This window comes from Tamandua tetradactyla, chromosome 23, assembly GCF_023851605.1.
Source record: "Tamandua tetradactyla isolate mTamTet1 chromosome 23, mTamTet1.pri, whole genome shotgun sequence".
Lineage (NCBI taxonomy): Eukaryota > Metazoa > Chordata > Mammalia > Pilosa > Myrmecophagidae > Tamandua > Tamandua tetradactyla.
Genome location: NC_135349.1, coordinates 46,766,143 through 46,788,154, shown reverse-complemented (window position 1 = coordinate 46,788,154; position 22,012 = coordinate 46,766,143). Strand labels below are relative to the sequence as shown.

The window sequence follows — 22,012 nt, the reverse complement described above, 5'->3', positions numbered from 1 at the left end:
GCAGGTCCGTGCCCCTTAACTGGGAGTCTGGGGAGACTGACGGGAAGGGACTCCTGTCTCAGAAGACCCAAGACCAGGGCAGCCAGCTTCGCGGTGGTCTTTCTGAGCAAGGGAACTGTCCCTGGGGCTTTGGATCACACCAGCATCCAGGGGGCTGGCAGGTCGCCATGCAGCAAGGCAGCCCCCCAAACACCCCAACGGTCCAGCTGGAAGGCGCTGCGTCTGCAGCATTGACACTTTTCAACCATAAGGTTGGAAAATTGACCCAATGCTGAGAATTGCAAAATCCCGCAGTCTCAGCTGGAAGGCGCGCGTGACCTTGTGGCGCCTCCCTGCCCCCCACCAGCTTCTGCCTGGATTTTTTTTTTTTAATAGCATTCACTTCCCATTTGTGCCTGCCCAGGATGGGGGACCCCACTGCCTCCTGGCAGCCGGAATAATTACTGAACAAGGCTGTCCAAACTTCACTCACTCACCTGCTACCTTCTTGAGTACCACTGTGGAATTTACTTCATATGTGTCCTTAAATAAACCCACTTTCTCACATAAATACACATATTTTAAAAAGAAATATTTTGGCTCCCTGCAAACGGAAAATCAGCATCACTTTGCCATAAATAGAATTTATTGTGAAAATATATATCCCCACTCCTGAAAGAAAAATTCACAAATTCTAGAAGGATGCTGCTGTCTGCCAAAGGAGCCAATCCAAGGACCTGCTCTGTCTTCGGTAAAGAGAAGTTAAAGGGGCATCAAAGATATCTGCACCAACTAAAATTTTTCCCTTGGTGGAATCAGAAGAGTTGAACGAGAATTGAAAACGGAACCACTTTCTGCGTGAGTGAATTAATGTCATTGTCCAAACAGCACCTAAGAGCATTTCCAGAACTGTGCTCCCCCCCCTACAGAAAGCCGCACTTTCCAGGGCTCTCCAGCCTTCCAACGACTCCGAGGCTGTCTTCCAGTGTTCCACACCCAGGGAACAGAGAGGGTGTGCGCTCCCCTCACCCAGCCCAGCCCACCCACCCTGGGTGGGGCCCAGCTGAAGACCCAGGAGTGCCCCCTGCTCTAGACCCTAAGGAATTTGGCTGGTAGAAGCATCTGAGACCAGGGTAGTAGGGCTGGGTATGGAATCCAAACCTGGGGAAGCAGAGAAATTGTACTTGCACACACTGCTGGTGGGAACAGCCACGGGGTCCAGCCCCTTTGAAATATAGTCTGATCGTTCCTCAAAAGGTGAAACCTAGAGTTGCCATATGATCCAGTACCTCCACTCCTAGGGATACCCCCAAAAGAACTGGAAATATGCATCCATACAAAACATGGACCCTAACATTCTTTTTTTTTTTTTTTTTTTTTTTTTTTAACATGGGCAGGCACCAGGAATCGAACCCGGGTCCTCGGGCTTGGCAGGCAAGCATTCTTACCTGCTGAGCCACCGTGGCCCACCCGACCCTAACATTCTTGGCAGCATTATGCTAACAGTCTAAAGTTGAAAACAAACCAAATGTTCATCCACTGATGAATGGATAAGCAACATGGGGTCTAGCCCCACGATAGAGTATTATTCAGCCATAAAAAGGAATGAAGTACTGACACATGGTGCAATGTGGATGAACCCTGGAAACATGTTATGTGAAAGAAGCCAGTCACGAAAGAGTACATATTATATGGTCCCCTTTATACGAAATGTCCAGAGCAGGGAAATCTGTGTGGACAGAAGGGAGATTAGTGGTTGTAGGAGGGTGACCCCCAAAGGGTCCCGGGTTTCTTTGGAGGTGATGAAAGTGTTCTAAGATTGGTGATGGTTGCACAGATGGTGAATAAACTAAAATACAGTGAACTGAATTGTGAACACTTTAAAAGACGATTTAAAGAGAGATTACAAATGAAAAGCTAGGGATTCTCAGGGTTCATTGGAAGCTGAGATTTGCACCCCTCCATCTATCTCCTCTCATGAAGACACCCTCACAGGAGAGCCCTCACTGCCCCCCCCGAAACCACCCCGATGTGAGAGGGAGGGTAGAAACCCGTCTAGACCCTGGGCCTTCAGGTGGAAGAAGCTCACCTGAGAGGGGAGCCCGCCCAGGCCCACAGAGTCCAGAGGGAGCCAGTCCAGGTCACACCTACCGCCAATCACCCACTGTTCAGAGTAAGAGCCAGCCACGCATCCATCAATGAGTTTAGTATCCACGGAGTGCCGACCACATGAAGCGCTCTGCTAAGCATTATGGAAGGGCAGGAAAGCTTTGTACAACACAGGCCCTGCCCTCAAGCAGTGCTCAAAAGAATTGCCTGGGAAGTTTAGTACCTTGAGCCAGCACCCCTCTTTCTCCCCAACAGACCAAGCTTCTTCCCCCATGCCCCACCCACCCCAGGACCACAGGACCTTTGCATAAGCTGCTCCCTCTAGAAAGCTGTTAGATCTCGGAATGACCGGCTCCTTCTCTTCACTTAGACCTCAACTCAAAAGTACCCTCCCCACCTAGTATTGTGGGATGGAGAAAGTCTTCTTGACCAAAAGGGGGAAGAGAAATGAATCAAAATGAGGTTTCAGTGGCTGAGAGATTTCAAATAAAGTCGAGTGGTCATTCCGAAGGTTATTCTTATGCATTACATAGATATCCCTTGTTAGTGTTTTAGTGTATTAGAATAGATTAGAGGGAATATCTGAAATTGTCGAACTGCAATCCAGCAGGCTTGATTCTTGAAGATGACTGAATAACCACATGGTGTAACGGTGTGACTGTGAAAACCTTGTGACTGACACTCCCTTTATCCAGTGTATGGGCAAATGAGTAAGGAAATAAAGACAAACAATTAAAAAAAAAAAAAAAAAGTCCCCTCTCCAGAGAAGCCTTCCTGGACCATCCGATCTAAATTAGCTCCCTGCCCCCATCTCCCTCTGTTTTGTTTTCTTCAAATTACCAGTCATCAGCACCTGCTACATTCTCATTCATCTCTTCATTCATTTATTTCATTCTGTCTTGTTCCCCTAGAATGGAAGCTCCCAGAGGGCAGGGGTTTGTGTCTGTTTTGTGGCTATGCAAGCACCTATCCGTGGAGCAAAGAAGGTACTTTTCAGGGGTGCTCTCTCCTCCCACTCAGGCCGACCAGTGCACGGGGCGGGTCCAGGGAGAATCTGGGTGGGGGTCCCGAGGCCCGAGGGGGAGCCCAGGCTCAGCCTACACAGGGTTCTCCACCCCGTGGGGCCCTCACACGGCCAGCTCTCTTCAGGCGAGGGGCCTCCCTTACTCTCCTGACACCAGGACCCTGTAGCCAGGACAGCGTGCCCTGTACCATCAAGAAACCGGTGGGTGCAGAAAATTCACAGCCCACCGTGCATCATCTTTTTTTATTTTTATTGAGCAATATCCACCCACGTACAATCCAACCATATTATACAATCAATGGCTCACAATAGTATCACATAGCTGTGTATTCATCATCATGATCATTTTTAGAACATTTGCATCACTCCAGAAAAAAAGATAAAAAGAAAATAAAAGAACTCATACATCCCATACCCCTTACCTCATTGGCCACTCATTGGCCCACAGTATTTCAATCTACCCAATTTTTACACTTTATCTCCCCTTATTATTTACTTTTTTATTAATTTTTATTTAAATACCAAAAAACACCAAACAAACGCAAACATTCATAACTTTTGATCATTCCGTTCTACATATATAATCAGTAATTCACAATATCATCACATAGTTGCATATTCATCATCATGATAACTTCTTGGAAGATTTACATCTATTCAGAAAAAGAAATAAAAAGAAAACAGAAAAAAATTCATACATACCATACCCCCACCCCTCCCCCTCACTGATCACCAGCATTTCAATCTAAATTTATTTTAACATTTGTTCCCCCTATTATTCATCTTTATTCTATATGTTTTACTGGTCTGTTGATAAGGTAGATAAAAGGAGCATCAGACACAAGGTTTTCGCATTCACACAGTCACACTGTAAAAGCCATGTAGTTATACAACTATATATATACTATATAAACAAAGCTATATAGAATCGTCTTCAAGATTAAAGGCTATTGGAACACAGCTCACCAGTTTCAGATACCTCCCTTCAGCCACTCCAATGCATCATAAACTAAAAAGGGATATCTATATAATGCTTAAGAATAACCTCCAGGATACCCTCTCAATTCTGTTTGAAATCTCTCAGCCACTGAAACTTTATTTTGTCTCATTTCTCTCTTCCCACTTTTGATCCAGAAGGCCCATTCCCATGATGCCGGGTCCTGGCTCATCCCCAAGAGTCAGGTCCCACATTGCCAAGGAGATTTACACCCCTGAAAGTCATGTCCCACATAGGAGGCTGGGCAGTAGTTCTTCTGCCCAGCTGGCTTAGAGAGAGGCCACATCTGAGCAACAAAAGAGGCTCAACGGGAGTGATTTGTAGGTGTAACCATCAGTAGACTTAGCCTCTCCTTTGCAGGAATAAGCTTCATAGGGGCGATCCCCAAGACTGAGGGCTCAGCCTATTGAACGGGTTGTCCCCACTACTGCCAAGAATATTAGGAATTAGGAAGTTAAATATTTCCTCCTTTCTCCCCAGCCCCCAAGGGGAGTAAGTTTCATTGGGGCAAGCCCCAAGATCAAGGGCTTAGCCTATTGATTTGGTTGTCCACTGCTTGGGAGAATGTCAGGAATTCTTCAGAATGGGGAAGTTGAGTATTTCCTCCTTTCTCCCTAGTCCCCCAGTGGGACTTTGCAAATACTTTTTTATTCTCTGCCCCAATTACTCTGGGATGTATCAGGGCATCACACTAATTTGTACAAACCAGCAAGATCTCATGCCCTACTGAGGATTCCATGTGTCTATGGTGCTCAGGTGAACTGACCACACAGGTTAAATTAGATAATGTGCTACCCAAAACATAAATTTTATGCCACATAAACATCTCTCCCTTCGGTCTAACAGAGAAGTTTGAAACTATGGGTCATATCATCCTTTACATTCCCTGTTATCTTTTGTTTCCTCCACGCAGCTCTGCCCCCAAGCCTTAGGATATCCAGGGGCAAAACACGAAGGAGAGGGCTGGCTGAGGCCACATTGCCCAAATGCCAACCTACCCCAGGTTGAGTTACCTGGAGGTGGAGCCTGAGATAGAGATTCTTGGGCAAAGGGTGTTCTGAGGCTCTCGGGTGAAAACTGGAGGGAAGGAAGGCATGCAATCTGTGGGAGGAGAAGAAGCAGGAAGAGAGGGGGAGTAGGCTGGGGTCTAGCCTCAGCCTGACACAGGGGCTGTCCTGCTCGAGGCGGGGGCTGGGCTCCTTGTACTCACATATCACTTGGTCACCTGCTAAGGGGGATGGGTAGAGGGCATCTCTAGATGGGGGGGGTCCTGCCCTCTCTGGGTGGGGGGGGTCCTGGCATCTCAGGGTGGGGGGATTCCTGGCATCTCTGGGTTGGGAGGGTTCCTGGCACCTCTGGGTGGGGCGTTTCCTGGCATCTCGGGGTGGGGGGATTCCTGGCATCTCTGGGTGGGGGGGGTTCCTGGCATCTCTAGGTGGGGGGGGTTCCTGGCATCGCTGGCTGGGGGGGTTCCTGGCATCTCTGGGTGGGGGGATTCTTGGCATCGCTGGCTGGGGGGGGTTCCTGGCATCTCGGGGTGGGGGGATTCCTGGCATCTCTGGGTGGGGGGATTCCTGGCATCTCTGGGTGGGAGTTTCCTGGCATCTCTGGGTGGGGGGGTTCCTGGCATCTCTGGGTGGGGGGATTCCTGTTATCTCTGGGGGGGCCTGGCATCTCGGTGTGGGGGGATTCCTGGCATCTCTGGGTGGGGGTGTCCTGACATCTCTGGGGGGGGTCCTGGCATTTCTGGGTGGGGGGGTTCCTGTTATCTCTGGGGGGGCCTGGCATCTCGGTGTGGGGGGATTTCTGGCATCTCTGGGTGGGAGTTTCCTGGCATCTCTGGGGGGGGTGTCCTGACATCTCTGGGGGGGGGGGTCCTGGCATTTCTGGGTGGGGGGGTTCCTGGCATCTCTGGGTGGGGGGGTTCCTGTTATCTCTAGGGGGGGCCTGGCATCTCGGTGTGGGGGGACTCCTGGCATCTCTGGGTGGGGGGGTTTCCTGGCATCTCTGGGTAGGGGAGGTTCCTGGGGATTCTCTGGAGAGGCGGAAGCTGTGACTCACAAGCAGCCAACCTCAGGGCAGTCGAGGATGGGGAGTGCCAGGTGGGGTATCGACTGTGTCAGCTGCCCCACTGCTACCATTTCTGCCCTCTCGGTACCCCTGGCGCTACTCATGACTCATATTTTCCTTCAAAACAAATTAAGCTTAAATCGATATTAATTTTTTTCTCCATAAACAGGAAATCAGCATCACTTGCTCAGAGTAGACCTTTTCATCACCCACCTTAAAATAACAAGATGAGCCTTTCCAGTGCTGTGCGGAGCCCGCAGGCTACAGGAGTCATCTCCAAATGGCCGTGCCCTGAGCGGGTGGGTGACTAAGCCTCTTCCGGGCTCTGGCCTAAAAGAATGTGACCCTGTGTTACGCTGACCTAAACTGATGCTGACCATGCCACTTGGGCCTGACGTGGCTCCCGGCAGAGCCAACAGGAAGGGAGAGGGAGCAGCTGCCCCAGCCCCCGCTACGCTCCTGTCCTGCAGCCTCCAGCTGCTGCTGCCCCAGGGGACAGGACGGGGCCTCCCTCTGCCACTGGCCCACGGACCGACACCTGGGTCTTTATCCCTCTCCTTGAATTCTCTTTGCAGCTCAGGACTCAGACGCCCAGTGGTCTCCCAGCTCTCACCCAAGAAACTCACTGTCACCCACTGTCCTCCAGCCAGCCGCGGCATTGGCAGATGCCAGGCTGGAAACCACTTAGGCCACGTCTCTTAGGAGTCCACCATGTCTCCGAAGATGGTGTCCCGTAGGGGCTACGTGACGCCTCCCGAGCTCAGTCCTGTTACCCTGCCCCAGGATGACCACAGTGGCCCTGGCCAGTCTCTATGTCTACAGACACTGCACCGTGCAATCCCCACAGCAAACTCAGGCACTCAAGCTCCCCACCCCGAAACCTGCAATAACTGCCACTGGTTATTGCATCAGGCAGAGGCTATTTTTCATTACCGAAGTTAGAGAAGTCACGCATAAATGTGCCCTCTCTGTCACACATGAGGCTGGGCCCCTTTGGCCCATCCTTCCACAGCCCCCTCCCCCGTTCTCATCAGAGGTGACCACCTCGCCTGATTCAGGCGCGTCCTTCTAGCATTTTCCTTTGTGTAAACATTACCCATAAAAGGCCACAGACGATACAAATAGTGTTTGGTTTGTTTTATATAAGTGGTATGTTTTCCAACTTGCTTTTTTTTAATTCAACAACGTCTTTGAAATCTTACCATGCTGGTAAACATAGAAGAACCTTGTTCTTTTCAACTGCTGTAAAATATTCCATAATATAACTGATATTTCGGTCGCTTTTAGTTTGCGTCCACTCCTTTCTCTTTTCTCCTTTCCAAAAATGCTGCAGGAACATCCTTACACCTGCCTGTTCAGCGAGAGTCTTCGAGACGTGGAAGCAAAGGCCCCCGCTCTTCGTGGGCTCTCTCTGTGCTCCCCGCGATGTGTTCTACACTGCAGGCGGCTCCCGGCGGCAGGGCCTGTGCTGGTGGCTCCTGCCCTGCTGCTCGCTGTCCCCTCCTGCCTGCCTTCCCAGGACGAGGGCTGCTCGGTGCGACTCTAAGGACTCTTCCGAGCCCACCTCCAGCCCTACGGCTCTAAGGAAACCCTGTCACGTCCCGGAACTGTGCCCTCCCTAAGGCGGCCCCCTGTGACACTAATACAACTGAGCCCAGCCCTGGCCTCAGCACCCCCCTCACTGGGTGGTGACCTCTGGAGCCTGGGAAACCCTCTTGCTTGCCAAAGTCTGCAGAGCTCACTGCCCAGAGCTGCTTAATGACAGCCGTCAGGAGGGACGAGGCAAGCCAGCCTCTCCCTCCGCCTTCCTTTGGTTCAAGCAAACCACAAACATCCCAAGCCACTTCCACATACATCAATAGATCAGCTCGTCTGATTCTCGAACAACCGGCCAAGGTCACGGAGACCGAAGGGTCACTCTCATTAAAGATGAACAGATGAAGAGACTGACTCATCGCTAAGGGGCAGGTCCCCGTCTGAAGCTGAACGCCGGGGGCCGCTTTGCAGGGGGTTTGGGTGGGGAGCTCGCGGATACTTCGGGATCAGTCGTGCTGTCTAGAGACAAAATGCGTCCGTCCAGCAGCCGCCGTACCATCTCCGGATCAGCTGTCACCCCCGTCCCGCCAAGCCCAGTGCTGCCTGTGCTTAATAATTGAATTCCATAAATATTCTGAAAATGTTTGAAAGTTTCAAGCATCAGCCTCAGTCTCACCTTCAGCAAAAATATCTGTGAAACCATGGATTTGCGTGCCACATATCTTTTTCAAATACCAACCAATATAAAGGCGTAATTATTCATTCGTTCTTTTTCCCCATTCAGCAGTGGATCTTTTATAATGATCTTCAGTGTGGGAAACACTCGTTAGAACAAGATTAACAAGACAACTTCCGGTCCTATTTAGTCACAGCAAAATTTTTCATTAATTTCATCTTAAGGAAAGACGATTCACCAGAGAAGCTTGTGATGACACACCTCAGAAAGAGAAATCTTCAACGCAACTTTTCTAATTGGACAACTTACTTAGACAACAAGCAGTGTGCACTGAGGAACTTAATTTGTCCATCTCTATATCCTGCACCGTGATAAGTACTTCATAACCCAGATTTCTCAGGACAGTCTTGATGCCAAATACCGCCCAGGTGACCCTCCCTCGGCTCTGGACCCAGGAGTCCTAGCAAGTTTCAAGGAGGGCAGGAACTGGACTATCCCCTTGTCTGGGGTCTCGTCACTCTCTGATTTCTTTTAGATCAACAGAACCCAGCTCACAAAGAAGGTGAGGGCCCTGGAATTCAACCGTTCTGCTCAGCAGCTATGCATCAAGCATTAGAGATACCGCCGGGACAAAACCAACAGTGAGAGGAAGGAAAGGCTCATTCAACCGGCTCTCCTCCAGCCTCCTTCCTCCCCACGTCCCACCCCAGGACAGGCCAACGTCCCCAGGGCCCCGACAGCCACCCACGGCCTGGGCACAACTCTCTGCCCACCACCTTCTGGTCAGTATGCAGATGTGGAATTCGGCAGCTCAGAGAGATGACACATGCTGTAGGGCTTCTTCTCCCAACCCTGCGGCCCTGGAAACCCCACTGACCATCCCCATCATTCAGCTGCTCCACAGTGAGGCGTCCCTAGAGAAGGATTGCCGTCTTGGTCCTGCCACCAACTTGCTGTGTGACCTCAGGAAAGTCGCTCCACCTCTCTGAGTCCCTGGCAAGCTGCGGCTTTCTAAGACCCTCACGCCTATGGCTACCCTGCAGACAGAGAGCTCCTGAGGCTTGGCAGCCCGGAAGAGCCCCGGCGACTCTGAAACAGCGCAGGAGCAGCGCTGTCACCACCCCAGGCTCCGGCCTACAGTATCGGGTTTCAGCGGCACTCTCCCTGGGTGGCAGAGCCGCCGCGGATATTTTTAGACTGCCCCCTCGAACGGTCCCTAACGAGAGCCAGATGCCTCTGAGCAGTCCCGCCACAGTCTGGCCGAAATGGCTCTCTTTGGGTAACCCCTGCAGGAAGCCAGACTCCTCCACTCCCGGGGTGAGCAGGAAGCCCTCCTCCCCCCAGCGCCTCCACCCCATTCCTTCCCTGGGCAAAATGAAACCAGGAGGCAAGGGTCCTTCTTGATGCCAAACGCCTTCTTCCCGCCATCGCAGCTGCTGCGGAGAGCCCAGGAGGGTGCTCCCCTCCATGCCCCCGCCTCCTGGAGTGGGAGCGGGGTTCCCTCTCCGACCTTTAACTCCTACTCCTACTAGAACCACTGCTACCCAATCCCAGGGTCTGGGACCCCACCCCACCTTTGGATGATGGCTGCCACCCCACTCTGAACCTTCCCAAGACTGGAGAGCCATCCAGGTGCCCTTTCTCCCCCCGCCCCCCGCAGCCTGTGCCTGAGGCCCCACTTGCCCACAGGGCTGGACAGCAGCCACTCTCGCTCGCTCTCTCTCTCTCTCTCTCTCTCTCTCACACACACACACACACATACACAAACACACACACGGAATTATCAGGCCATGTGTTCTCTCTGTCTCTCTCTCTCTCTCTCTCTCTCTCTGTCTCTCTCTCTCTCTCTCTCTCTCACACACACACACACACACACACACACACACACACACGGAATTATCAGGCCATGTGTTCTCTCTGTCTCTCTCTCTCTCTCTCTCTCTCTCTCTCTCTCTCACACACACACACACACACACACACACACACACACACACACACACACACACACACACGGAATTATCAGGGCCCGCCCCTCCAGTAGGGTGGCTGGCCTCTTGCCTCCCAAACAAACCTCACCAATCAGCCAGCAGCCAACCACCCTGACGGGCCTGGAACTACATTTATATATTTTTGTCTGGACAGACCCTTCCTTCCTGGTCATGCCTGGTGGGGTTTACTGCGACAAAGGGCCAGCCTTTCCGGTGCCCGCAGCAGCCAGGAAAGCCGCAGGGCCCAGGCACGGGAAGGGAGGGGAGGGCAGGATAGAAGCTGGACCCTGAGCGTCCCAGCAAATTACCTGTTGCTGGAAAATTGAAAGTTTGTGCAAACAGGCACGTGATTATAACTCATGCTGTGGAGATATCCTCCCGGAGGCAGAGAAGAGAAATCTAGGTGAGACGTTCACTTCCACTCCAGGAAGACAAAGGGGCCTTGTAAACATGTAATTGCCTGTCAGGTGGGGCGAAGGGTGGATGGGCCCAGTTCTAACAACCGGATGCCACCAAGCCGAATCTGGGGCGCTGCCGGCTCCGGGTGGGGCAGTGCCGGCCCCAAAGCTGCAACCCCTGCCTGCCACTGCTTCCATCGCGCCAGCTTCGCCCTGCCCTTACCCACCCTCCCGGCCACCTCCATGGCTTCCAGGCAAATCCCAGTTTCTCCACTTAAGGAGCAGAGGAGACTCTAGGGCAGGCAGCCTGCTGTCTGCCTCCCACCCGTACTCTCCCGGATCCCTAGCGGGGGTGGAGGCCACAATCCAAAAACCGTCAGTGGGAAAACAGGTTCCACACCTTCCTGCCACCCCCATGTCCCTCCCCCATGCCCCTCCCCCCATACCCCTCCCTTGGCTGTGAGCTCAGCATCGGGGAAGACCCTGGCAGGCACCTGGGCCCATGTGTTCCTTGCAGGGTCTCCCACCATCCCCTCCAACGTGTCAAGGTATTTCTGGGTGAAAAAAAACAGGAGGGCAAGGGGGCTGCAGGTCAAGGTTCAAAAGCTGGGCTGGGCACTTGCTTTCTCAGTGGCCACCGAACCGGTAATATCTCAGGCCTGGGTGTCCCCATCTACCACCTGGGAATTCTGATGGAAACAGAACAGCTCGTGAGGCTTCTGGGGAAGAAGGGGGAGGGGGGTCACTAGCCATGGGAAATGCTCCATCCTTCTCCCATTCCCAGGATCCTGTCCCTTCCTTATCCTCCTTCCTCCTTCTCATCTGGCAGCCAAATTCCACGGAGAGGTGGCCAGCAACAGCAGGTTCTCTAGGGGGTTCTGGGATTTCCTCTGATTCAGACTAAAGTGTGGAGGTGGCTGGAAGCTTCTATAGTCCCTCTCCAAGTCTCTTATCTTCCTTGGCTTGGCCTGCCCTCTTATAGGCCCTGTCTCTGTAGTTTGGACCACACCAAAGTTTAAAGACCAACGGACCCCTTCCCGCCCTCTTCACACTCACACATCTTGGGAGGTAAATGCCCTGGGGGGGGGAAGGGAGAGGAGGAGGGGCAGCGCTCCTTTCTCCAAGGCGAAACTGTCAGCCTTGGCCCAAATTACGGGGTGGGCTCTGGGGCCTGGAAGGAGGGCCTTACTTTTTGGGGGTCTCTCTCAGGTTAGGGTGTCCCAAATAGTCCTATGTGTGAGTTCTGCATGCCAGCCCCAAACTGCAACCTTAAGGCTCTCCGGCTAGTATATTTAGGAGGCTAGATTGGGGGAGGGCGTATGGGCTACACTCCGAGTTCCGGCCCTTTCGTCTCCTGGGGTCACCTCCCATATGGATGGGACTCTGCTCTCTCCTCCTCAAAGCCCCCCATTCCCGACCAGAGTGGGGAAAGGGGCAGATGTCATCCTAGCAGTCCCAGCCTCCTCCGCCGCGCCAAAGCGAAACGCTGCTCCTCGCCGCTGGGGGGCGCAACGAAGACGGCGCCGGGCAGGGGTGCGCTGCGCGGGAGCACCCGTGACCCCGCCTGGACGCAGCCGTCCCGCCCGCTCGGAGCGGGGGGGGGGGGTGGGTGCGTACAGGCGCGGGGTTCCTCGAGCCACGCGGAGAGTGGCCTGGAGCCCGACAGCCCCGGAGTGGGGTCCGCGGGGGCGAGGGGGGCCGCCCCGACTCCTCCCCAAAGTTTTCCCGCCTGCCTCGGGGCAAAAAAGGCGAAGAAAGTCGTCCGGGGGTGGGGAGCTGGAATTCGGGGTCCCCAGCGAGTCTGCGGCAGGCGGGAAGCCTGCGCCCCTCGCAGTCTGGCAGAGGAGTCGTCGGTTTGGGGGTTGGGGCTCCCTCCCTGCCCCCCACCAATTCCAGGGACCGCTCTCGGTCCAATCACTCGCGGGAGCTCGCGCCCGGGCTTCTCCCCGCGCGCACGGCCCGGGAGCCCCCCGACGTCGCCCCCAGATGTCGCCCCGCGCCCCCGCGCGCCGCTCCCGGGACGCGCCCCAACCTCACCGCACGGGGAAGGCGCTGGCGGCTGGACAGACGGACCGGCTGGGGCGCGAGGCGAGGCCGCCGGGCTGTTTTGAAGCTCTGGGCTGGGACTGCGCTCCCGCCTCTTCCCCACGTCCCCCGCCTTCCCGGATCCCGCCTCCCGGGCCGTGATGTCAGGAGCCGGGAGACCGGAGTGGGAGGGCCCGCAGAAGGCGGTGGGGGGCCCTGGAGGGAAAGGCCTTCCCGGGGCGCCCGCCGCTCGCCTTAACTCCGGCCAAGTTTGGAAAGCTCCGCGGAAGCTACAAGTCTCTCTTCGCTGCACGCCCCCTTACAGGTTTCCACCTCCCTTCCCCTCCCGTTTTCTCTCCTTTTCTTCTCTTTCCTTCGGGTAAGGGTTAAGAAGGAGGGTCCTGGAGTCTGGGTGCCTGCGTTAAAACCCCTTCCCTGACCCCTTTATTAAGGTTTAGTCCTTAATCTCTCCGTGCCTCAGCTAACTCTGCTGCAAACGGCAGTGTTCGGAGCACCTCCTTCCATGGGTTGCTGTAAGACCCAAAGCGAGAAATACACGCACAGCCTGGCACGTAGTAAGTGATGTTTTATTACCTGACACGGAGTCCCGGCCTTGGGTGGAGGGGAGGGCAAGGCACCCAGGAACCAAGTCCCACCGCTCCTCCAGGATGCCCGGTCCCCGTCCTCCCAGTTCACTGCGTCTCCCATCATCAGATACAAAACACTATTCATATACTTTGAACCCACAGTCTTGGGCTTTACTGTTCCTGAAAAGGACATCAGGAGACAAGGTACTGCCTTTTTTCCGGCCTCAGTTTCCCCATGTAGAAGCTAAGAGGGCAGACCTGCCCTGGAGGAATGTGTGTGTGTGTGTGTGTGTGTGTGTGTGTGTGTGAACTTAGTGTATTCAAAAAATAACCTGAAGAAATTACAAAACCGGGTCACAAAATATTGCAATATATTTTAAACTTCTAACAAGGTAATGTTTGCACACGCAAGAACACGGTGCCATAGACTTGTGGCACTGACGGGAGAATTAAAAACCCTTTGAAGAAATGCTGAGGCACTGTGCATGCCATCTGTGATCCCGTTGGGACGTCTCGGAGAAATGTTTTGTTAACCACCTGTTTTCAATCCTGCTGGAGACCTGTAGGACTCGGGGGCCGCTTGGGCTCTACATTAGAGGTCTTCCGTGGATTAGAGACCCTCCCCCAGAGGGCCCCTCCCTCCCACAAGTCCTGAGTTTCCCCACCTAGCCCAGTGTCTGTGTTTCTGACTCTCTTTTGTTTAGTTCTGAAATTCTATGGCTAATCAACTCTCTTATTCTCCAAACAAGAAATTTTTTTTTGTGGGAGAATAAGAGTTGGAGAGGGGGCAGGCAGGCAGTCGTGGGAGCCTAAAGGTAATTTGCACAAAGTCCCCAAATAAAAGGGGAGGTCATTGGGGTCTGACCACTGCAGAGGACTGGGCGGGACCCACCCCCACCCAGAGGGACGGTGGTGCCTGTCTGTCCTGTGGCCACACAGCCACACGGTCACATGGCCACCTAAAGAAGAGAGAAATCTGCAACACTCTCCCAGAAGTGGAGACATCCTGGAAGGGGCTGGAGAGGGTCCATCTCTTGCCATTTGTTGGTTCCTGTACAAACATTAACTTTGATAAAACACAACAGCCCTGCAAAAGAGGTGATTTGAATCCAGGAAGGCCCTGAGGCCTGGAGAAGTTCTATAACTTGCCCAAAGGCCCTATGCAAAGGACGGAGCATGGATTTGGGCCCACTATGCCAGGATTTATCAAATACCAGCCAAGCTTGAGCTGTACTTTCCATCTCCTCCACCTACCACCTGGCCATTTTTCTTTAATCAACTCTCTGTTTATTTAAGTATATTTATTTTAAAAGGAAGCCCTATATGACCACAGCAAACAGGAAACCAGCACCATCTGCCAAAATAAAAGACAAACTTACAGACGTAAACACTACCAAAATAAAACAGCGTTATTTAAACTCTCACTGGACACTTTGGCCTGAAGGAGTCCTTAAGCCTGAGGTTTAGGATCTATTAAACGGGGCGAGCAGTAAGAGTGAGAGGCACCCTAGGATTCTTCCATTGCAAGATCATTGGAAAGGGAATCGCGTGCTCATTCTGTGGTTCACCTATGCAACCTCTTCCCTGCACCACCTAGAATCACTCCCCAGGCCGATGCTGCTCCGGGACCCAAAGGAGGGAATGGACTGATCGCTCCTCTCCCTTGTTCCCAAACCATCTCCAGACAAACACATGTCCCCTTCACCTGCTCCCTGCTCCTCTCAGTTCTCTCCTCTTAAAGATTCTCCTGCCACTGCAGTAGGATCAGAAGCAGAAACCGCCTGATACCCACTTGGACCCCAAATCTTAGAGTTTCAATAATAAACTTGAAACTAGCATGCTGTGCGGGAGAAGTAAGAGTGTGGCCGATTGAGTTCTGGGTCCCGATCTTCACCTCTGTAGTAGCAGTCGTCGTATACGTCCATGCCCTAGCCAAGACTCGTGGCAGAGCATACTCACCCCTCCCCTTGACCTGGAGCAGGCTCCATGCACCTGGAGCCATGCAACTTGCTTTGGCCAAGGAGATACATTAGCCAGCATGACACACCCAAAGTTTGGAGATGGGTTTCAAAGTTGGGCTGCTATCTTGTACTCTTGCCATCTCCATGAATGAAATATCCTGCAGATAGACCCGCTGGCCCCAGAAGATAGCAGAGCTATCCTGCTCTGGTGACCTGGGACTCAAGTCTGGGACACGGAGTGGCTCCAGCCGGGCTGCAGATGTGTGAATGAGAGACACATGCTTACTGCTGTATGCCACCGAGGCTTGAATGTTGGTTGTTTCACTGATGAAAGGATTATTTCATTGGAAAACTAAAGAAGGCATCTGAGGGTATGGAAGGCCGTAGAGAAAGGAGGGAAGGTGGGCCAGGGGTGGGGAGAGAAGATAATTGAGAAATCCACAAGTGCCTGTGGGTTCTGGCAGTTTCTTCTAAGTTGCTCCTGTTGACTCTTCTCGGAAAGAATGACTGGGTGTGTCCACGCCTGGGGGTAAATGTGATCCCTAATCTTAAAATAGCTTCACAGAATTTGAAATTGTAACAGAATAGATAATGGAGAAGATAATGTGGGCTCTTGTCAAGGAAGATGGAGATGAAAGACATCCATAAATCCATAAAGACATGATGGGAATGGATTAGATGTGAACATGATTCAACCATCCAAACTTGCTTTGGCCTGGTGGGTCAGTTTAATCTTGTTAGATGCCTGGAGTTTTACAAACTCCCATTCAATAACCATTTCCTTGAATGAAAACAAACTGTGGTAGGTAGTCCACCAAGGTGACCCCTAGTTATTCCGCTTCCTGGTGTGCAACGTGCTTAGTAATCACCTTCCCTTGAGAATGGGCTGGACCCAATGACTTACTTCTAATGAACAGAAAGAGGTAAAAGTGGTGGGATGCCGCCTGCATGATTAAGTTACAAAGAAACTTGACTTCTGTCTCCCTAGCAGACTCTCTTGCTTCCTTGGCTTCCACGAAGCTAGCCGCTGTGTTAGAGAGGTCCACATAGCAAAGAAGTAAGGACAGCTAGGAATTGAGGCCCCAGTCTAACAATCCACAGACATCTGAATGCTGTAACAGTTATGTGAGCCTGGACACAGGCCCTTCCCCAGGTGAGCCTTCAGATGAGCCACCCATCCTTGGCTGACACTTCAACTCGAAACCTTGTGGGAAATCCTGAGGCAGAGGATCCACCTAAGCCATGCCCAGATCTCTGACCCACAAAGCTGTGAGAAAATAAATGTTGCTTTAAACTGATAAATGTCAGGGTGATTTGGTATGCAGCGATATGTAACTAATATGCAAACTAAGAATATAGGTAATCTCTGCTGACTTAGATTTGAGGGGCTGGATTCCAGTTGTAGCCTTTGTAATATAAGTCAGGATAGGCTAGGGTATGCTATGATAACACATGATTCCGAAACCTCTGTGGCTTACCACAAATACTGATAAACCTTCCTCATGTATCCGTTAAGGGTTGGTTGTGGCCATGTGGCCTTGTCATCTTGAACTCAAGCTCTAGGCTGATAAAGTGGCCTCTATTTGGATCATGACTGTCTGAGGCTCAGGAGAAAAGGAAAAATAAGCTGTTGAGTTGCACTCGTTCTCAAAGCTTCTGTCTGCATGCTCACACTTCATTGGCAATGGAAGTCACACTGCCAAGCAGCAAAAAATTTCCCATCAGCCATGTCGCCTTGGCTCATCACTTCATTTCTCAGGTCCAGCTCTGCCTTGGAACTTGGCTTACAGCTGTCAATGCTTCTGGATATTGGAATAGAGCAAGGATCTTCAAAGTCCGCCCAAGCAACGCCCTTTCTTTTGGCTGTATTCTTTCAAAGGCAGAGTAGGATCATCCAGACAAGAGCTACCCAGGAAAATCCCAAGTGTGAAAGCTACAGGAAACCTAGTAGTAAACCAGCTGAAAGCCCTGTCATCAGTGCCCCTAAGCCTGGCTCAGCTGGCTGCCAGATGCCCTAAGAAACCCCTCAGCTTCTGCTGTCCAAAGAGCCTAGAGTTCCTGGAGTGGGATCTGAGAAATGTGCTCTCTTGAGACCATTTCCTCCTTGTCTCCCACCTCCACAGCTTGGTTGAGGGTGGAATGGAGACAATGGTTTCCAGCAGAGAGAACAGCCTGGTATTTTCCAACTCAAAGCTTAGAGCTCTGGGTCTCATCTCTTTTCTTTGGGGCTGGGGGATGGAGCCGTTGCTTCAGTGCCTAACTTTTACTGTCTTCTTGTCTCTGATTGGGTGGCAGAAATGCATCCAACCTGCTGTGGTAAAACTTCCTACAAATACAATAAGCATTGACAATACGTATGTTGCCCCTTTGACTTATGACAGAGAGGTTGACTGATCACCCAAGACACGGCCACGGGATTTCAAAACCTCTGGAGATACAGCCCTTAACCCTGTTGTATTCAGATTCCGTGGCTTTTCAAGATATCACGTGTAATGGACATTAATGTGAAATGAGCAGAACAAACGCAAGAGGTTTTGACTGGAATTTCCCCGTTATGCACACTATTTGGCATTTTGGACCCAAAACATCTGACTGCTTGACCCTGGTTCCCAGTTTTCATCAGGATATTTGGTACCAAAGGGACTGAGCTCTGGAGCTCTCCCAGATTTGAATTTCCCTGAAATACAGTCAGAAAGAGCAACAAGCAGTGGGAGAAGTTTGTTCTCCACCACCAGCAGCACTCCCACCCAAAAGTCTGGCGCCCAGGATGACTCAGAATGTTCTTTACAAGTTACAAAAGGAAGTCCCCAGGTATCCCCAGCATGGCAGGGAGGACAGCTTTCTTGGGCCATCATCTTAAAAGAGGGGAGAATGGATTGGCACTGAAAAGGAGGAGGAAAAAAGTCCTTGTTATCAAAGACGTTCCAGGGCTGTGTCTTATTTTCCCGGGATCTCAGACATGAACATAAATCTTACTGCTTCAGTCTAGGAGAGTACCCTTTATACTTTTCTAAATATTTATTTTTAATTTTCAAACAAAAATATCCTCTCCTCCCTTCCTCCCAAACAATTGCTCAGGGGAAATATTATTGTCATTTAAAGTACACTTTGTGTGACTCTCCCATGTGTTCTGGATGCTGAGAATACAGCAGAGAACGAACTCATCGGAAAACCCTTGCTTTCCTGGAATGTGCTGCTCAACGCTAGCCTGTTTCACACTGATGCATGTTTTGTTTTGTTTTTTCCCCAGGTTACTGGCTAACTCTGTGTCCGTGACTTGTCTCTTGGGCCATATGTCGGGGGAAACTTCCCTCTATGCTGAGTGACCACCTTCAGCTCGGCCAGGCAACCCCGGCCTCAGGACTCATGCCAGATTCACTAATTCTCTTGAATCTTTGAGAATGAAGAAGTGCAGTGGATTGAATTGTGCCCCCCCCCCCCCAAAAAAAAGGTATGTTCAAGTTCCAGCCCCTAGACCTGCGAACGTGGCCTTATTTGAAATAGGGTTTTTGCAAATATAATCAAGTAAGGATGAGGTCCTACTGCATTACGATGGGCCCTGATCCAACGACTGCATCATGGTAAGAAAAGGAGAGGACACAGAGAGACCCACAAGGGGAAGAAGGTCTGTGAAGACAGGCAGAGATGGGGGGGTGATGCAGCTATGAGCCAAGAACCCCAAGGATTTCCGGGAGCCACCAGAAAGCTGGAGGAGGCCAGGAAGGGTTTTCCCTAGAGCCTTCTGAGGGAGTCTGGGCCTACTGATGCCTTGGCTTTGGAATTCTGGCCTCCAGAACTACCAGAGAATAATTTTCTGTTGTTTTCAGCCACTGTATTCCTGGTCATTTGTTACAGCAGCGCTAAGAAACTAATACATGAAGTAAGGATGTCTGACACTTTCTACGGAAGACACATGCCACCGCTTGGGTCTCACGGTTCAAAATTCAAAGGATGATAGTCCAGAGGAGACCTGGAAATTGGTGTCTGTTTCCATGCCTCTGGGCAGGAAGGTATTTGAACTATACTGGGAAGACTCTTAATCTGAAAGTCCTGGCACTCTGAGAGTCTGGAATTTCCACTTTATGTGGGATTAAAATCTTTTTGGACAGAGCCTGGGTCAATTGCTCTTGTTCATCCCTCCACACTTGATAACCCCTGAGAGGTGGTCATCCAGGCTAAGGCCAGACCTGGCCCTGACCCCTGCCTCCAACCCCCAAAGCACAAGGCTGAGTAGATGGGCTTTTTTTCCATCATTGTCTTTGATGACGTTTTATTGACCTCCTTACTTCTCTGTTGACTCCATTCCCCTTTGGAATGCAAGCTTGTCAAGGGCAGAGATCTTATCCATCTTACTCCTGGCTTTTCCACCTGTGTCTGACCCATCAGGGTGTCTGCTCACCTTTACAGGGCCTTTGCAAAAACTAGAAAAAGGTCTTCCTTCTGAACCAATGATTTGGGAAAAAGGTGTCCTTTCAGGGCACCAGTTTGGCAAAAGAGACAAAATGCCTCTCCCTCCAGGCAGATGCAACCCTAGCCAAGTCAGGAGGCTGGATTTCATCCTTCCCCTCAGCTGGGCCCCCTGTGCCATGCACAGGCCAGGCAACTACAGGCAGGGTCAATGCAACTGATAAATACTTGATGGATGGATGGATGAAATGCTAGTCCTTGGAGGATATGTGGCAGTTTTAAAACATGTCTATAAATTCTTTGACACTCAACCCACAGAGAGGGTTGGGGTCATCACTTGGTGTCCAGTAGACCCACAAAATATGGTGGACAAGGGACTATGTGGTTTCCAAGGCCATGCAACTTCTGCCTTGTTCTCTGGAGCACTTATTTAACAAGCCCCTTCTTTATAACACAGGGTCAGGCACTGTGACTACAACAATGAGCAGAAACAAACCAGCTATGGACCTTATAGAGCCTACAGTCTGGTGGGATGGACTGTCACTAGGATGGCCATGTAATTTACCATCCAAAGTTGGATGCTTTTGAGAAAGAAAGCATTTACTTTTTGTAGAAAGCATATTACTAATTGTAGTGGGCCAATAAGCATAAATAGAAGCCATCCCAGGGAAATGGAGATGTACAAGACCCTAGCTATAATTAATTAAGTAGTCACTCATCTAAATCTAAGTGTATGGGCATGAGAAGGGTGCTGTGAAGGAAGAGGAGCACAATGTTCTGTGAACCTGCCAAGGGGACTCAGCCTAGGCAGAGACACCAGGGAGGGCTTCCCTGAGGAAATGGGGCTGGGGCTTAGGCCTGAGACCCAAAGGCTAAGTAGGAATTGACTGGTCAAAAGTAGAGAAAGAGTGCCCCGGGTCAGGGAGACAGCCGTGCAAAGGCCATATGGATGGGAACACAGCAGGTCAGCGGGTCTGAAAAGAAGGCCAGTGTGGCTGGAGAGGGGAGAGCAAAGATGAGGCTGGGGAAGACGTCGGGCTAAAGTAAGGTTTGGAGCTTCATTCTAGGAGCAATGGAATATCATTGAAGGTTTTAATTAGGTCGTGACATGATTGGAATGGCTATTGGAAGGAGGGGGTTGGAGAAGGCAAGAGTGGACTTCAGGTGGAGAAATTAGGTGACAAGAAATAATAATAACTTGGAATCTAAGCTTCCCTTCATACTTTGGAATGCTGGGGGTCTAGGAGAATAAGTCAAAGGGGACTTAAGGGCTCCTTTGGGGAGATGTTTAGAGAACATGATATTATTTAGCGGTCTGAAGAGTTTGGGGGTCAGATACAATGGGCAGTTCTCTGGGGGCCAGATGTGGAGGGCAGGGCTTGGTCCATAAGTAGAGCCCACGGAGTTTGGGTGCACATGTTTCTTAAAGTGCTGGGAAGGGACTGAACTCTAGAAACGGGTTGGTTCAATTTAAGCAATAAATAAGAATTCACTGGGTGGCTGTACTTTGGTGATGGATAAGTTTACAGGAAGACCATCAAAGAGTCAAAGGTGGTATGAAGTCTCATGTATTTACTTGGCCTATCTGCTTCCAAAAGGGATTTAAGGCAGTTTACAATAAAAACCACATATTAGAGCTGACACAAAAGGAAATGGAAAGTATGTAGATGGAAGAAGAAGTAAATATATTAGCCTAGAGACTGTGAAAGGTAAATGCACCTATGAATCACCCCAGAAATCTGTTAACAGATTCCTGAGCCCTGTTTCTAAAATTCCAGTACAGTAGGTCTGGGGTAGGACACAGGACTCTGCGTATTTATTATGGGGACCCACTTTGAGAAACACTATTAGTCCTTTAACCAAATGTGGCCAGAGTAATTGAGCATCACATTTAACACTGGATTTCCTGAAATCCTAGGCACATGGTGAGTTAGACTCCTATCGAGAAAGATCTTCTTACCTGATGGAGGATCACCTTACCTGCATCCAGAGGTGGGCCACAGGAGAGCAGCAGCAGCTCAGTTGGGCTACCTTTGTAAGAATTCGAGAGTTTTGCCACGCAAAGGAGGACTCCAAGAGACGTTCTCTCATGCAACACGCGAGGGGTTTATTTACCACACATGCGTGGGGCTCACTGAACACGCAGGAACAGAGAGCCCCGAGCCTGGGTTTGGGGAAGCTTTTAAGGGGTAGGAGGAGGGGGGTGAGGGTTGAGCATGGGTAACAAACATTTTGCAAGAAGCAGATAACAAACA

General features: G+C 51.1%; 1 protein-coding gene and 1 long non-coding RNA gene across 2 annotated transcripts in view; one reads left to right on the top strand and one right to left on the bottom strand.

Annotated features, from left to right (window-relative positions):
* EMP2 (epithelial membrane protein 2) overlaps positions 1–12,950 on the bottom strand; it is a 38,786-nt gene extending 25,836 nt beyond the window's left edge. The window contains exon 1 of the mRNA XM_077141829.1: positions 12,815–12,950. The gene's annotated coding sequence lies outside the window, so the exon portion shown is untranslated. The remainder of the gene's footprint in view (positions 1–12,814) is intronic.
* Positions 12,951–12,978: 28 nt separating this feature from the next.
* Positions 12,979–19,460, top strand: LOC143667522 (uncharacterized). Its single transcript, XR_013168079.1, has 2 exons — positions 12,979–13,127; positions 18,601–19,460. It is a non-coding gene; the product is annotated as an uncharacterized LOC143667522 (long non-coding RNA).
* Positions 19,461–22,012: the final 2,552 nt, after the last annotated feature.